We start from the raw sequence: 17,278 nt of genomic DNA on the forward strand, positions 1-17,278 counted from the left end.
CAAAGAAATGTTTAAGGTGTTTAGAGAATATACCCACCTGCAAGAACAATATTTTGGAGAGAAATCTAATATTCTTTCCCTATAACCTTGCCCAAATTCACTCAGAGATGTGAATAAATACTTCAAAATGTTTAACACATTCCTGCTTCTATTAATCATATGTATTTTTGCATACTTTTTTGTTATGGTAAAAAATGCAAGACATTAAATTTACCATTTTAACCATTTTTAGGTGCACGGTTCAGTAAACTTCTATGTATGGTGACAACATTTAACAAATGTTAACAACCTCCAAAAAACTATCTATAGTTCGACCTTATGTTTTATGTGTTTGGTTTTGCCTATCAGTAATTTTGTTCAGTTCTCACTAATTAATAAACTGCATGAAATCACACTATTACTATAAGTTATAAGTAAATTTCTACAAAATGGTTATTTCATTAGTATAATTCATACAGACACAGTCCTTTTAGATTTTGATGAAGCACATTGGTGATAAAATGACCATTAATTTACAAAAAGTATGAACCAGAAATTATCATTTCTCAGGTCTCATAGTTTAAAGAGTTCATAGGACTCATCATCTCCAAACCACTTGTCTTAGTTCATGACCGCTGTACACAGACAAGATGGTTCCTGAATAGCAGAAATTTATTTTTCACTGTCCTGAAGGCTGGAAATCTGAGATGAGGGTGACAGCATGGTTGCATTCGGAAGAGGGTGATCGCACAGGTTGCAGTCTGAGGACTTGTCCTATGACAAGTGGTGGAATGAGCGTGAAAAAGCTATCTGGGGTTTCTTTTCTAAAGGTACTAATCTCATTCAGGAAGGCTCCACTCTCATGACTAAATTATATCCCAAAGTCTCCACATCCAAGTATCATCACACTGGGGATAGATGTTTTAACAAATTTTGGAGAGATACATTCAGTTCATAAAGCCAATTCCTTTGTTCATTAACTTATTGATTATTTCTAAAGAAGCATCCTTAAGCCCAGAGAAGTAATGTGAACACAGAGAGAGCTTAGTCATATGTCAGAACCAAGACTAACTTCTTGAGGGCTGAGTCCTATGTTCTTTCCTTTGCATATAAAAATGCCTAATAACATAACCCCTTTTACATCTGCATGTCATTCATGCAGATGTGGTATTGGGTAGACTGTTTCAGCTATGCTGTGCATTCAATTTGCACTCATTCTCTTTTCTTCCCGTCTTCTTGCCTTCTCCTTTGCATTCTTTCTTCTTCTTCTCTTCCTTTGCTAAGTTGCAATGCTGTATTTGCTTTTCTTTAATTTATTTTCACAGCAAGAGTGCCTCTGGCTGCCAGCCAAACTTTACTTTATGTAAGGGAGACAACTGCTGTTTGTAATGTGGAATATTGCTGTTTTCTGTTCTTGGAAAAGTCAAACAGAGAGTATATTCGGCCAGCAATTTTTCCAGCTCATTTGGACAGAGCTGTTTCTTCCTAAAAATGTCCTTCATAAAGTGACTTCAAGCAAGCTCAGCCTCTTGCACTCAACTGGATTTTGAATTGTGATTAGATTGGCTTTCCAGTCAGAAATATATTAATTTAATCTCCTAAACTTCTACTTCCCTCCTCATTTTTTTAAAACTATACTTAAACTTGGGCAGCCATTTTATCTTCATGATTTTCCAGTCCCCTGTGTCATGTTATGCTCACAGAATACATCCAGACAAAACCAAATGCAGACAATCAATTATTACTTAAAGCAGCATTTAGGGAGACATTTGTTAACCAAGAAATATTTGAAAAATATGAGTTATGGTTAGCCGCAATGGCCTAATGGTTACTGACTTCCTAAAGTAACTTAATGAAAAGAGGAAATTTTTTAAGCTCATTATTTTTAGTAACTAACACTCAAAATGGTACTCATGAGTTCTTGTTAAACAGGTGTATAAGCTGTAACACAAAATAAAAATGCAAAATATACCTCTGTCATGCATATGTATATATATAATATACATATTCAGTTAAAAATGTGTTACCTTGTGCATTTTCTATAGTCTTTTCCCCCTACAAATAACATCAAATATGTTTTCTCAAAATTGTATTTACCTATATTTCAGACCTCTATATAATAATTTACATGGGTTTGACAAATCTGTTTTTTAATGTCTCTTGACTAGGATTTTGTGTTTTAGCTTCTTAGCCACATTTTTAGCTCTTGTTTTCTTTGAGATGACTGATGACACTTTTTGAAATGTTACTTTGGAAAGAAATCTAAATTCATTCTCCTTGTCTGTTAATAGAAAATAAATATTAGTCTTATTCTGTATCTTTTTAGCTACAAAATTAACCATCCTTTTCTAGATTTCACTTAATCAAATACTATCCACGTGTATACTTAGTTTTTCTCCTATGTAACTTTAAAAAAGTATACTTGTATGAGCTTTAATTTTGACATATCACAAGAGGTCAATATTGAGTGCAAATTAGTTAGATTAAAATGTTGGATGTTTGCAATGAAAGGATTTGCTTTTGAAAAGCCTCAGGAACAAATTAATTCAGAATGTTAGCTCACCTTTGAGCATAAGTGAGCTACAATTCAATATATAATACCTAATTCAGTTTTCACCTGGGTGTTTTCAACTTGAATCTATTTTTTAGCTACACTTGATAAGTACATTGGAATGGCTTTTGAAATGGAATCAAAGTCAAGTGCAAATTCTTCCTGAAAATGAACATTTCCACAATTAACCTGATTGTTTACAAAAATTTGTGTGCACACAGGATTGTCTTCAGAACCTTTGAAAATGTCAGTCTATATAAGTAGATAGATAAATGGCTAGAATTGTCAGATATTGATAGCATTTCTATTCAGTTTTTAAAAAATTTATCTGTAGTTCGACCCTATGTTTTCTATACACATGTATTAGTTAAAACTTTTCACTTATTTGTACCCTTTAGGTATTTTGAGATTTGTCTCCAAACTGAAAATTTAAACAAATAGATAAATTCAAGTTAGGCAATTGGCTATATGAATAGCTTCAATATGTTAGGGACAGGGGACAGAGAAATTCTAGGCAGACAGGGGCAGGTGCCTGGTAAAGCCCCACCCTCAAGCTGAAAAGCCTGAGACCTGGAACAAAGTGAAAACTTATATCCCTGTTTTCCCACTCCAAAATTACCTTTTTGTGAACCACCCATGGCTCCTTCCTGCCCCATTCTGTGCCTATAAAGACCGCAGATTCATCTGGCTGAGAGTAGAAGCAGCTGGACTTCAGAGACTATGGCTGGATGTCTGAGAGAAGCGGGTTGACTTCAGAGGGACAGCTTGATGGCATAATTCTGGAAAAGAATCTGGCCGTCTTCCGGGGAAGACTACCTTCTCTCCTCATCCCCTTTTCAGTTCCCCTTCCCAGCTCCCCTTCCCACTGAGAGCTACTTGAATCAGCAATAAAATCCCCTTCATTTTCCATCCTTTAATTAGTTCCTGTGACCTCATTTCTCCTGGACACAGACAAGAGTCCAGGAGCCACAAGTGCGGATACAAAAGGGTTCACTGAGCTGTGAACACTTAAGCCATCCACGGATGGCAGAGCTAAAAGAGTGCTGTAACACTCCCTCTGGGGCGTCAGGGGTCATGGGCACCCGCAGAAAAGATGCAGCCACAGGGCCCACATTCCCATACTCCTGCTAGCGGCCAAATGTGCTCTCCCTGGCTCCTGCAGCCACTCACTTGCATGCTCTCTCCCATAAGAGTGGAATGCAGTGGGTCTCAGTTATTGGACTTCGCCCCTGCTGGTGCTAGAGCAGCCAGCTAGTTCCAGCGCTCCTGAACTCTAGTTCCTGTCCCATTGGCTCACGCACTCCCTCCTGTGAGGAGTTGAGAGCTGTGGGCTGAGTAAATGAGGCATCCCCTTCATAAGTCCTGTGTAGAGATCAAGGAAATGTCCTGCTTCAAGTACACATACATGTAAGATCACATTTCATTCTATTTTTAAGGCAAATTCGATTGGATTCAACTACTACCTACTAGGAATAACAGGATAGATAATCTCTTCTACTGGCAGCAAATGACGTTCTTCTGTGGGAATGAAAATATAATTAATTATTTAATTAAATAGAAATAGTGAATAAGCAACCTAAGAGAATTAGATAAGTAACTCTGATTTTTATTTTACTATGTCCATAGTTCAGGCGGAAATACAAATAACATCTTCTGATTTTTCTATAGATCTAAGAAGTTACTCTAGGAAAGAAATAGGCCCTATAAGAAATCTAGATAACTGGGTTGCAATATTATTTTTTCCAGTGGTGAGAATGGAAGGCTATTCACACATTTCAGTGTATGGAGTAAAGGCAGAGTCACCCAAGATCATTATCTTGAGCAAAAGGAGATGATGCTGTAGTGGCACATAAAGCCTATAGTTCTTAACAAATGAAATTGCTGTTTATTTTTTATTAGCACAGTGAAAAATAAATAGAAATATGAACATCCATCTGTTTATATATTTTATATTTTTCATAGGTTTTTAAATTTCATATAAAAGAAAAGACAGTATTTCAATAATTATTTTAAAATATCTAAAATATATATATTTTTATTAAATTCCACTATGGCTCTATGATCAATCATGTGGCATAGAATCATTTCAGAGGAATAAACACAAAATATAATACATTATGATTTTATAAGCCTACATTACTTTTCATCAAAGTTCCAAATATCATAGTCATTCATGCAATTGATTATATTTAGCCTTAAATCAGTCTCATCTTTTCTAAAAACAAAAAAGAGAACTTCAAACATACCTTCAAAAATAAGTATTTTTAAAAGTGATGTCAGTCCAAACATTCCATTAATATTAATTCATGGAAATTTCTTTAAAACATTCCCCAGTGTTTCAACACTTTGCAGGTAATTTTCTTTTTCTCCCAAGTAATAAATTTCAAATCTATTCTGTCTTCTATCACCAGCAAAGCAGATATGTAGTCTCCAAGACAGTACATGCTCATAAGCATTAATTTAATTTAGATGTTTAAATGTCAGCATATTTTTAACCAGAAGAACAATGGCAAAGATCAGTTTATCCAATAGTTAGATAGTCGTGGTACCCAATCTCTAAGAGTGATTATTTAATGGAGAACAAGAGTGAGTTTTCTGTTGGGTGAATTATTTTCCTTCATAATAAGAAAATTGTCTAAAATCTGGCCCTATGATCAACAAAACATTATGTATTTCTCATGTATTACTTTGCATTATTGCCATAACCAAAGATTTTAATGTGAACTTTTCATAAAAGCATGTACAGTTCTCTTAAAAATGTAGTCTACAAGATGATTTTAAATAAGTTAGAGTTGAACGGTATTTGCCTCAGCGGGAGGGACCTAATTTAAATTTTCAGTACTACAATACTGAATTAAGTCTTCCCATGAGAATGCATCTTAGTAAAATTTTTATCTTTAATAGTAATTTTAATTTTAATAATAACTCCATTATGTGAATAAAATGCAAAATCCAGAAGAAAATCATGCCCATATTTGTGAATTTATCATTCTTTTATTTTTATTAGACTCTAATCATTTTAGGGCAAAAGTTATTTCTTTGCTTAGATTAGATCATTAATCTATTGATGATTAAAATATGTTACATGTACGTTAATATAAGGCATGCTGTTTTTCCCCTTAGAAAATCATTTCTGAGAAATGGAAGAGTCATCTTTCACTTAATTCCTTACAAATTATCTCATATGAATAGGCAGTGTCTCAATTACTTTATTTTAAATAATGTTTGTGAAAGATGCTTTAATTTGAAATCTCAGTTAAAGCTAATGTTGAGTGCTTATAGTGGTTATCTGAAAAATTCCATTAAAAGAAGAGATGAACAGGATTATCCTGCAATCATCAGTGCTGGGCCTTCATATTACAATTTTAAGTAGATGTTGCTGCTATATTAACAATTAATTTAAAGGGCAATAGAGTTAAGCTCTGTTGGAGAATCTTGCAATAAGCTAAAGCAGTCACCAAGAACAATTAGAAAAGTTGGAAAACAAAACAAGCAGAATACATGATTAGAAGGAATAGGGGAGCTGTTGAGGCAAACAAATGCAGAAACCAATATCTTAGAGAGTAAGTGGGGAACTTTGGAAGGGTGAGAAGGCTCTTCATCACCAGACTTTCTACCCCAAGGCATAGGTTTATTTTTAGTGCTAATCCCCTTAGATGGTTGCTAAGAGACAAAGAATTAGCAGAAACATAGGTAATCTAAGTAACTAGAGATACCCCAAAATCAATTCTGTGGCAGTCACAGCAGCTGGGAGTTGGATATGAGGGTGAGACCCCTATAAGAAGAAAGAGACATGGAAATGGGTCTGAAACTCATACAGTGTTTCACCATGAGGCTTTAGCCAAAGGAGGTTAAAAAGTCAGGAAGGAAGCAGCTGAAAGGCAGAATAGAGTTCTAGACTTTCTTAATGCCAAGGTGATGAAAATTAAAGTTCAAAACCTTCCAAGAGAATACTGGCAAATACTGCAGAATTCAGTTAGAAACCCTGAAAGGCTGCCAAAAGAGTAGTGAGGTAAACCTGTAGGTATGTTGACCCTTCCAAAAATTGTAAGTCAAGCTCTGAGTCAGCTCAGTCCTAGGCTGATAGAAAGTTCTGCCAGCCTTCCATTCACCTCGGAGATGAGGGTGAACTTCATTCAGAGTCTCCACATCTTATTTTATTCAATTAATAGCATTCAATCAATCAAAATGTAATAGAATGTCAAAAAGACGGTTATTTAAAAAAAAAAACGCAATATACACAGACCCACTGATGACCTAGGTTTTGGAGTTATAAAAGATGGTTTTATAAAATAGCTGTGCTTAATATATTCAAGAAAAATTGTGACAAATGGAAAATTTCACTAGACACCTTGAATCTAAAATCTATGAGAACATAATCTAATGCAATTCTGAAATTTATAAAAGAACTAAATTTAGAAAAAATAAGAACTATATGATGCCTATGACAGAAGATTGAAGACAGCAAAAGATGAAACTACTTCATCCTCTGAAGAAAGATAAAACTATTAAAAGCACTGGACCTGAGAATGCAGAAGGTAGACACAAGGGTAAATACAAAGATAATAAAGAATATAAGCAGCATATGGGACATAAAAGATAAATTTAATATATGTGTAATTTAAATCCCAGAGGAGGAGACAGAAAATGGAACAGGAACATCATTTGAAGAGAAAATGACTAGAATTTTGCAAAAGTAATAAAAGATACCGAGTCACAGATCAAGGACTATGAGCCCAAAGCCCCGTGAAGAAAAAACCAACAACAAAATCCACAGCAGTGATATCTTTGTAAAACTACTGAAAACTTACAAAAAAAGAAAAAAAAAAAGAAAAAAGAAAAGAAAAAAGAAAAACAAGAATCAATTAAGATTAACTTCAAAGAAGAAAAAGTAAAACACAGCTGACTTCACACACACACACAAAATGGAATTCAGAAAAGAATAGGATGATATTTTTAAAGCGTTGAAAGACAGTAACTGTTATTCTATAGTTCCAGATAACTTATTCTTCAAATGTAAATGGGAAATAACATCATTTACAAACTAACATAAAGAGATGGCAACAAGGAAAATGATCTCAGCTGGGAAAAAGATACTTAGGATGAAAAGCAGAGTAATAAAAAGTAACTATGTGATAAATATACTGGAATATTGGCTATCTAAAGTAATATATTCTCCTCTAGCATGTTAAATATGTGTAAAAATAACACTTATGATCATAACACAAGGAGCAGTGATGACCAGCACTTTAGGAGGCCGAGGCGAGTAGATCTCCTGAGGTCGAGAGTTTGAGACCAGCCTGAGCAACATGGTGAAACCCCGTCTCTACTAAAAATACAAAATTAGCCCGGCGTGCTGGCACATGCCTGTAATCCCAGCTGCTTGGGAGGCTGAGGCAGGAGAATCACTTGAACTCGGGGAGGCAGAGGTTGTGGTGAGTCAAGATTGTGCCATTGCACTCCTGCCTGGGCAACAAGAGTGAAACTCCGTCTCAAAAATAAACAAACAAGCAAACAAACAAAAAATGTTTTCTGGTGCTGTCTTGGAAGTTGAAAAATCATGATTTTTATTACTAAATATGTAAATTAATAGTTATTAGTACTGCTTTATTGATAATACCAATGACTAATAAAGCATTGAAGCATAATGTATTGCTTAAAATAAACACCAAAATACTATTAAAATAAACAAGTTAAACATTGTGGAAGAAAAGTAGATTAACTGAATATTGTGAGTAAATCAAAATACAACCATAAAAGAACAAAACGAGAACAAAAATTAGAAGAGACGATGAAAAATAAATAGTAACAATGTAGGTAGTTATAAATGAATTATCCCTAATTGGATTAAGTTTATATGGAATAAAATGCTTAAAGTATTAAGACTGTCAGATTTTTTTTAATGCACTTCTTACAAGATACCCATGATAAATATAGGGATATAACAATTCTGAAAATAAAAGAAGAGAAAATATATACAAAGAAAACATTAAAAGAAATCTAATATAACTATACTGATATCAGACAAAATGGAGTACAGAGCAAGAAGCATTTATTTAACTTTCTTTAAAGGGAATCTGCTCATTAAACATTTGATCTTAGGAAAACAGTAATGGGGTTCATGCTGAATAGCATAATATTGATAACATAGTACTTATCTTTCCCTCAATCCCAGTAATCTTTCATTACCAATTATTTCTTCTGCCTTGTATATAAAATGTCTTCTTTTAAAGTATGATCCTTCTATGCATTGAAAAAAATGCCTTATATTGTCATATTAAAAAATAATAAATACATTAAGTAATACACAATAACCTTACTTCCTATTTCCCTTCATCAAAAATTTAATTTTTCTTAGCAGCCAAACTTCTGCAAACCATATTCTGTAGCAATTATTTTCATATCCTGACCTTCTATGCCCTTTCAACCCATTCCAAAATGGGTTCAAGCCATTGGGAAAGTGATTACTCATGTCACAGTGCCTCTCAGCCACTAAATCCAATGGATAGTTTTTAGTCATCTTGCCTTCCACCTACATAGCATTCAAGATCCTAATGGATTATTTCTGAAACCCTTCAAATCCTTTTCATGACACTAGTGTCCCTTCCTCCATTTCCATTTCTCACAGATTTTCTCCACGCTGCTTTGTTAACTTTTCTTTTTTTTACACAACTAATAAGCCAATCTTGGGTCATATTACTGGGTGAGAAATTGGCATAAATTTCATATTACAGCATGCATAGACAGTCGTCAAGACCCCCTAATTATTTAAATAAGTAACCTTTAGCCTCCACAACTTATTACACGGAAAGTTGCATGCTGAAATATTATTCTACATTTTTAATAAAGAAGTTCATACAAAATAAGTCAAGCCTACATCTGAAAAAATAAGACTTTAAAAAACACATTTCTTAATTTTAGAAACAAAATATAACAGTTTCATTAGAATTTGAGAGTGAAATCTGTGTAACCCAAAACAATATCAATGCTAAGCCACTGACATTCCAAAACAGTGACTAAGATCAGGAAATACTGGAAGATAAAATGTAGTTTTATTTCTCAAAGCTAAGTTTTTTTATCTCATTTAGAATAGGCCCTGTATAAATACATTTACCCATTTAAAGCACAGGATGTTTTCTACATTAATTCATCAGTTCTGTTTTAGTACAGAAACCAAAGCATTTATAAGTTAGGAATGGGATGCTTAGATCTGCCTAGAACTATTGCACAAAAGAAAAACCCTGGATTCTTTTTAAAGCCTCCCAACCTTTGCTGCACTGACAAATCTAGCACATTTGGATTTGCCATTTGACTATAAGTAATGGAAGGAACATTAAAGCTATTTCTATACAATAAAAAATGTCAGCTAAGAATGATTTCAATGACTTAAATTTCACATGTTCTAGGAAATTGCTTATATAACAATCAGCCATTTGAAGTGGTAAAAATTCTCTGAAATTCCCAGCAAATTGTTGTGTCTTAGATGGCATTCATGTATTCCAGATTCATTGTTAACATTTGAGAGGCAGTTTCCCATTTTACTCGTTAGTGTTGTTTTTTGAACGTCTAACTTATTTTTCAAAATTGTTGATGTATTCTAACTACTTCAGTGCTTTTACTTTGTATTATTATAATAAAGTGCTCTTTTATTTCTTTATCTGCCCCAATTACTATTCTATATCATAATACTCCAGATATATTGGTATAATACTCCCAATATTAGCAAACACTTAAACATTTTAATTTCAACATAGTTTTGTAAGAAAATGAATCATCACTCTTGTATGTTTCTCAATTCCTAAAACTTAACAGAAATTCCTCTATAAATAATAATAATTCAATAGGTATATGTTGTATATCTGAAGAAATATATATATAGTAATTTGATTGACCAACCTGAGAGATTAGTGAGACATGTAAAATGCAACTTGTGGTCCTCAAGTGAATATATTTTCTCTACAGGCCAATAAACAACACTTGAAGCTTGAGTATTTGATAGTAGTAATTTATTAATTGTTAAAACTATTTTGACTGGCCATTATTTAAGTAACATATTATCAAATAGTTCAGAAAAATAAGAAACTATATTGATAGTTCTTGTAACTATTCTGTATGCTTAAAATTAAACTAAAAAATATGCAATCACATTAACCTGAGTCTGTGGAGTTAAATTAAAAACCTAAAAATGTATCACACATATAACATATATAATCACAAAAGTCTCTAGTAAACACGATTCATGTTATGCTTAAATACAATTATTTACATGGTTAAATATTGAATTCTGTTAATGATATATTTTAAATGTTCATAATGAATGTTTTGATTCTATGAGAAAAACATTTTTGTTTTGATAAATATTTACTAGAAATAATTATTTTATATAATCATATATAAAAACATAGAAAGCCAGTTTAAATGGGTATATTATATTGAATGATAAAATGACATCATAATTATAGTAAAGATACCTCTTACTATGTAATGCTAACTATTCTGAATACCTTACATACATTAAATGATTTTATTCCCATTGATAATCTAGAAGAGTTATTAATGCCTATTTTGCAGAAAAGAAAACTGTAAGGCTGAGTACTATAGAGGCAGTCACCAATTCCATTGCCCAACTGGCCAATGTCCCTTAAGTTGGGCAAAATATGGTAATAGCAACAGAAAAGGGTGGAAATAGATCCTTGATACTTGTCGTTTTCCAGTTCCTTTCAGTACATATTTGAATCAGTTGAGAGAAATATTTGTGCTCAGATATTTGTGTTCCATCAATATCTGCTCAGCTTTATTGAATGAAATATCAAACTTTAGGTTACTGAGAAGTTTGAATCCTTTAATAAGCAAGCATTCTATATTATCCTTAGAATGATAAAAGAAAAAAAATACTGTAAACTTGTATTTATTTTAAATTATTTCATTTATTAAATTATTTGTATAATTATTATAGTTATATTAATAAAAATAATAAATGTGTCTTTATAGATAAGAAAATATTTTCCTAATCTAAAATGTATTTTGTTATTTAGCAGGTCAAATCATTTAGTAATAAGAAAAAAAGGAATACTAATACTCATAGTTTATTTTACTGTGATTCGTGCCCGTGAAAACTTTCTTTCCCAACAAAGTATTATGTGAAACATCCCAGTCTTAGCCCCCTTTAGGGGATATGACTACTGGCAGTCAATCTTTATAAGTTTATATAAATATAAGTATTAAATATTGTCACAACTACCCACCTAAGTTGGATATAATATATTGTCATTAAGAAATATTTTAGTGAATGTGGCAACCATGGCAAAATCATCATCATCATCACACACACACACACATATACACACACACACACATACACAATCTCTCTCTGGAGAAATTCGCATTCCTTCACCTTGCAATAGAAGATTATACCAGAGGCTTTCACTGAGCAATCAAAAGGGAAGATACTTGTACCCCTCAGACAAAGCACTACTCTGGAAAGAACTGGAATGCCTGTCAGGGCAACAGTGCTTAGGAGAAATAACAGTAATACCCATACATGTATGTGCAAGAGTGGCAGGAGAAGAATAAAGGAACATTGCCTGCACTGTGGTGGCTGAAGGGAGTTCTTTCTGATTATGTGTAAAACATCTGCCAGTGACTGCCAGGAATTCTTGGGGCATTTTCAGGTCTGAATATTTCTCCTGTACTCTAAAACTGTGTATTTGTCTGCCTACTCGCAATTTCCACCTGGATATCGAAGTTATTTAAACCTGACTTGTTCAAAATAAAGCATCTGATGCTCTTCAACCCACCCTATCTAATCTTGACTTCTCTATTTCTCTCAAACTGTACATCCAATCCACAGGCACCTCCGATAGATCTAATTTCAACATCTATTCAGAACATGTCCATTTCTCACCACCATGTCACACTCATCTTCTTTCACTGGAGTCCTTCACTAAATTGTCCCTTAACTGGTCTTCATGCTTATACTCTCTCCTCAGTCTGTTCTCAACACAGATCCTTTCCAAATCATCTTTGGGTTGTATCACTTCTCTGCTGACACCATCCAGTGACTCCTCATTTCATTCAGATATAATCACAGTCTTTAAAATGGTCTACAAAGCATGAAGTCATCTGCGCCCACAGGACTTCTGACTCTCCTGCCCTGTCCTCCCTCCCTACTTCATTCCAGCCACACGGGCTTCCACATTGGCCACCAGGTGGTCTGTGGCTTCTGTCTGCCTGGGATGTTCTTTCTCACATCTGTTCATGGCTGAATCCCACAACATTGTCAAAGTTTTGCTCAAACGAAGCCTCTCTTAACTATTAATACTATAATCATTTTTAAAAATGCTTTGTACCTATTAAGAAGTAAAGAAAAAGAAAAAAAAATGAGAACCACTGAAATCTCAGACTTGATACTATAAAAATGAGTTTGTCTCCTGCTGAATGAATGAATGGGTAACTAGATTGAGGAGAGCTGGACATACACAGTGAATGGAGTCACTTTGCCTTATGTAACCACAAAGATCAAACAGTACATTGGGGTTAAGGCATTTTCTATAAATATTTTTAAAATTTAAGTGCAGTCATTAAAACCAGCAAAGACATATGCTCCTTCTAAATGACAAATTAGGCCCTTCTGTGCAACATGACACCTTTCATACTGTATTTTCAATGTATGTTATACACTATATAGTTTTTCTTAAAAAAATCTGAATTGCATCATTGTTAACACAGTTGTATGAGGCTTAGCTTCTATTCTGTTGAAAACTAATGAAATGTGTATGTGCATTAAATGAAAATAATTATATATAAAATTCTGAATTAATTTTGCAACAATATTTAAATAAGCATGCAGGACTATGCCTTCTAAGGCACGGTAAAAGAATCACACAAAACCCCTCTGTAAAATATAAGACCATTAAATAGGAGAAGCACATCATCTTTATTTTTCTACAGCCAACATACAGCATGATGTTAGTACGTACTTTTGAGGAATATACGAGGAAATATATTGAACCAGTATGGCTTTAATGAGATAAGGTAAAACTAACTAGTCTATATGAATTGGTGTATAGAGGAAAGAAAGCAAGACTATGTAAAAAATGAGCCTATCCAATAGGTTTTATTAATTGTTCCTTTTGGAATGGTACAACAATAGCTCAGCTGCTACCCTATCAATGGATATACTAACTTGACAATACATGCTATATAAATGTACTGAATTAAAAAATAAAAAGTAATCATGTTCCTTATGAAAACACACCAGACAGACTTCTCTTGACCATAAGAGAGCAAGAAATCTATTTTGATATTTTGAAAAAGTTTTTTGAGTTTTCTGTTTTTATAACTGATTTAATCTTGATTTTATTTGGGAGGAAGTAGAGATGGAAACTGTAGTTAGGTGTACAGATATACAAAGCTGTACATACATAGATAAATATGAGATAGATGGGCAAACTTTATAGAGTAGTTTAATAATTATAAACAACATTCATACTAGTGTTTATATAAAATGCAACCCCTAGTCCATTAAACCAGCTTATTAGTAGAGTTTCAGAAGAAAGTGTTCTAAGTTGGAAACAGGATTGGGCTAATTATTTTGCTTCAGGACAATATCTTAGGCATCGTTTACTCTAAGTTTTAAAAATCCAGCATTCACCATGCCCCGGCTGCCTAAAGATTTAAAAATCAAAAATGAAAGTAAAAACCTGGGACACAATTTTCAATGTGAGCTCAGAGCTTTTGTTTTTTTCACATTACAGAAAATAGCATGAGCTATAGTATTATGTGATATTTGGAAGGGTGGAAGAAAAGTCTTGGAAATACCAATTTGCCTCAAATTTGGCAAATGTTTAAAATTGATATTATGCACTACAAATCAGAGTAATTAGATTACCTCATGTGGCTACATAGTATAGTTTAAGGTATCACTGATTAGTTGGTAGATTTATCAAATTTTTGTTAATCTTAGGAAACAAACTCATCTAATGTCTTCTGCATCTTATTTTTATAGTATCAAGTCTGAGACTTCAGTGGTTCTCATTTTTTTCTTTTTTCTTTTTCTTTCCTTTTTTTTTTTTTTTTTTTTTTTTTAACTTTCTGATACATTCCCTATCATTGCCTTTCTGTTACTACCGAGATTCTTTATCACTATTTGGAGATCTCCCTAGGATACTTCCTTTTAGAGCAGTACAGATTCTGCCGGTCAGTGTTCTCTTTAATTTGCAACCTCTGAGATAGTCACAAAAACTTCTAATTAAAAGCAACTGAAAATAGTCTGACTCACAGATGCAGCTGGGTTGAGCTAAGTGGGAGGGTAGCTTAGATAATCGTTTGCTAACATCTTAATTTACTTTTAATGAAGAAAGCAAAATCTTATGTTTAATTTACATTTGTTTTTCCCTTTAATTATTTGTTATACCAAATTTTCACGTTTTTAGAAGCAAATCTTGTAGCGTTATATAAAAAGTTATATGTTGTTTAATCTTACTGCATTTTCCATTCCTACAATAATGAATTACTTTAATAAATACGGCCTCAGAATCTTCAAGAATCAAAATCGATGTCTATTGTAAAAGCAGTAATAATTGTAAGTGCTGTAAAAATGTTAAAGAAAAATAACTTCAAAGAGTATAGTTATTAATTTATTATATAATTATCTCTCAAATAGAATATGACAATGTTATGCTTGAAACAAGAAAGTTTTTATCCTCTATGCCTTCCTTTCCATGTTAATTTTACATGCATAAGATTTTAACTCCAAGTACCAATCAGGCAATTTTAAGTAGCTGTTAAATTTGTACTGTGGACTAAAATATGTATAACAAAATTATAAGAAGACTATCACACTGGCTAGATATACATTTTTAAAATATGAACAATTTTAGGTTACATATGATGTTTTCATCTTGAATATTACATGAATTCATATGGTACTTTTATAAGACATATTTGTGGAATTGATCTCGTCTTATATTACTTATTTACATATTATTTTAGCTTTCAAAATTCTACAAATGACTATTTCAAATATCTATGGTTTATTTTATAAAGAGAGCATAATAAATTGGATTGAAAATCAAATCTTGTAAGTTTACTCAGTTTCACCTTGGAATTCCATACTGGGAATGTTTCTGGTGAAAATGTTATTGAAAATGCTCAGTGGTTACCCAAATAGATCAAACCATAAGGTTATATTTACCTTCATGGATTCACGATTATCATAAGTTTGGTCCTGATGGCTTAGGATCTTGATCTCTTCAGTATCACAGAGTGGATTGAAAATAAAGAAGCTAATTCATATTGACAAAAGGCTTAATGCATCAACGTAAAACCAAGAATATCAATATATTAACTTAAAATAAATTTATTTTAAAAGTAAATAAAGAGCTGAATTGTCTATGAAACTGTCAGACACATTTTTCCCCGAATAAGTGGCCTGCTAAAACACAATTACCAAAATGTTTTTTAAGTAAATTATTAGCAAAGGAAGTAATAGATATTGTTAAAGGGATAGCCTCTGCGATACTTACATATCATGATTTAGATAGTTCAATTTTGTATCAGTGTCATATTGGAGAAGTATATTTCAATGAAAAACAAACATCAAAAACTTTTTTTTTTCTTCTCAGTTCAGACCGGTAATGTGCCGACATCGTAAGGTTCGAGAGTAGCACATCTCACACATGTGCATGAACACCCAATCATCATGCTCAGGAAATACAAAAAGATCAATCAAAAACATTTTTAAAAATTAAAATGGGTTCTTGCTTTAAGATTGTTATGCTAGGGGAAAATATAGCTTATAGCAATATTTCTGAAAACCTTTAAAAAGGCTCTGCTCATGCCTTCAGGCTATTAGAGTCTAAAAAATTAGACGATCAAGAGGTCCTACCCAGGGCAAAGAGTTCTGGGGTATAGAGTTCCCTGAAAAATAGTTTTAGCTCTGCTACCACTGCATTTTATTATTAATGTGATAGTATGGATGTTGCCACTACTACTGTTGCTGACGATGATGGTGATGAAAATGATGCAGATGATGGTGATGATAATAATGCTGAAAACCATCCACCCTGGCTCTTGTTATCTCTCTATCTGCTTCCTTTCCTATTTTTTATGTATGTGTGTTGTTTTCACTCTATATATTTTCTTCCTATTCTTAAAATACATTTGTGTTGTTATCTCTCTACCTACTTTCCCTGTAATCACATATGTGAATACACACACACACACAAACATACAACACATACACACATATGACTAAAGAGACTTAAGATTGGTTTTCCATTTTCAGAAAACTCAGGACCTGAAGGTTTAAAATATTGCCATATTTCCACCATTGAACAGAAGCACTTCCAGAATTCAAATCTTGACTATCTTTCCGTAAATGCGTGATTCTTAACTACCATAATATCATGCATCTTCAAAGTCCAAGAATAGCTTTATTTCATTAATATTTATCTATTATTTTTACCAACTCAACTTTATGACCTTGCAGTCCATTAACCTGAAAAGATTAGGTTATCCAAACCCTCACTCTGGTTTCACTCTTTTTTGAACTCTGAGTATTTCTGAGTGTAAGTAGGCAAGCATCCTGCTGATTTAGCATCAACACTTCATTATTGATATCCCTACTCTGAATTTATATTTTACCTATATGTGGTTGTCTTCTCTGTACCAGTCTTTTCAGACAGGTCAAAGACACTCGTTCCAAAACCATATTTAAAGTGGCCATGCCCCGGCTACTTCTGTCTG

General features: G+C 33.0%; 1 non-coding gene across 1 annotated transcript; it reads right to left on the bottom strand.

The window, feature by feature from the left end:
* Positions 1-16,154: 16,154 nt before the first annotated feature.
* Positions 16,155-16,255, bottom strand: LOC123573813 (small nucleolar RNA U13). Its single transcript, XR_006698545.1, has one exon. It is a non-coding gene; the product is annotated as a small nucleolar RNA U13 (small nucleolar RNA).
* Between the last annotated feature and the right edge of the window lie 1,023 nt (positions 16,256-17,278).

This window comes from Macaca fascicularis, chromosome 5, assembly GCF_037993035.2.
Source record: "Macaca fascicularis isolate 582-1 chromosome 5, T2T-MFA8v1.1".
Classification (NCBI taxonomy): Eukaryota; Metazoa; Chordata; class Mammalia; order Primates; family Cercopithecidae; genus Macaca; species Macaca fascicularis.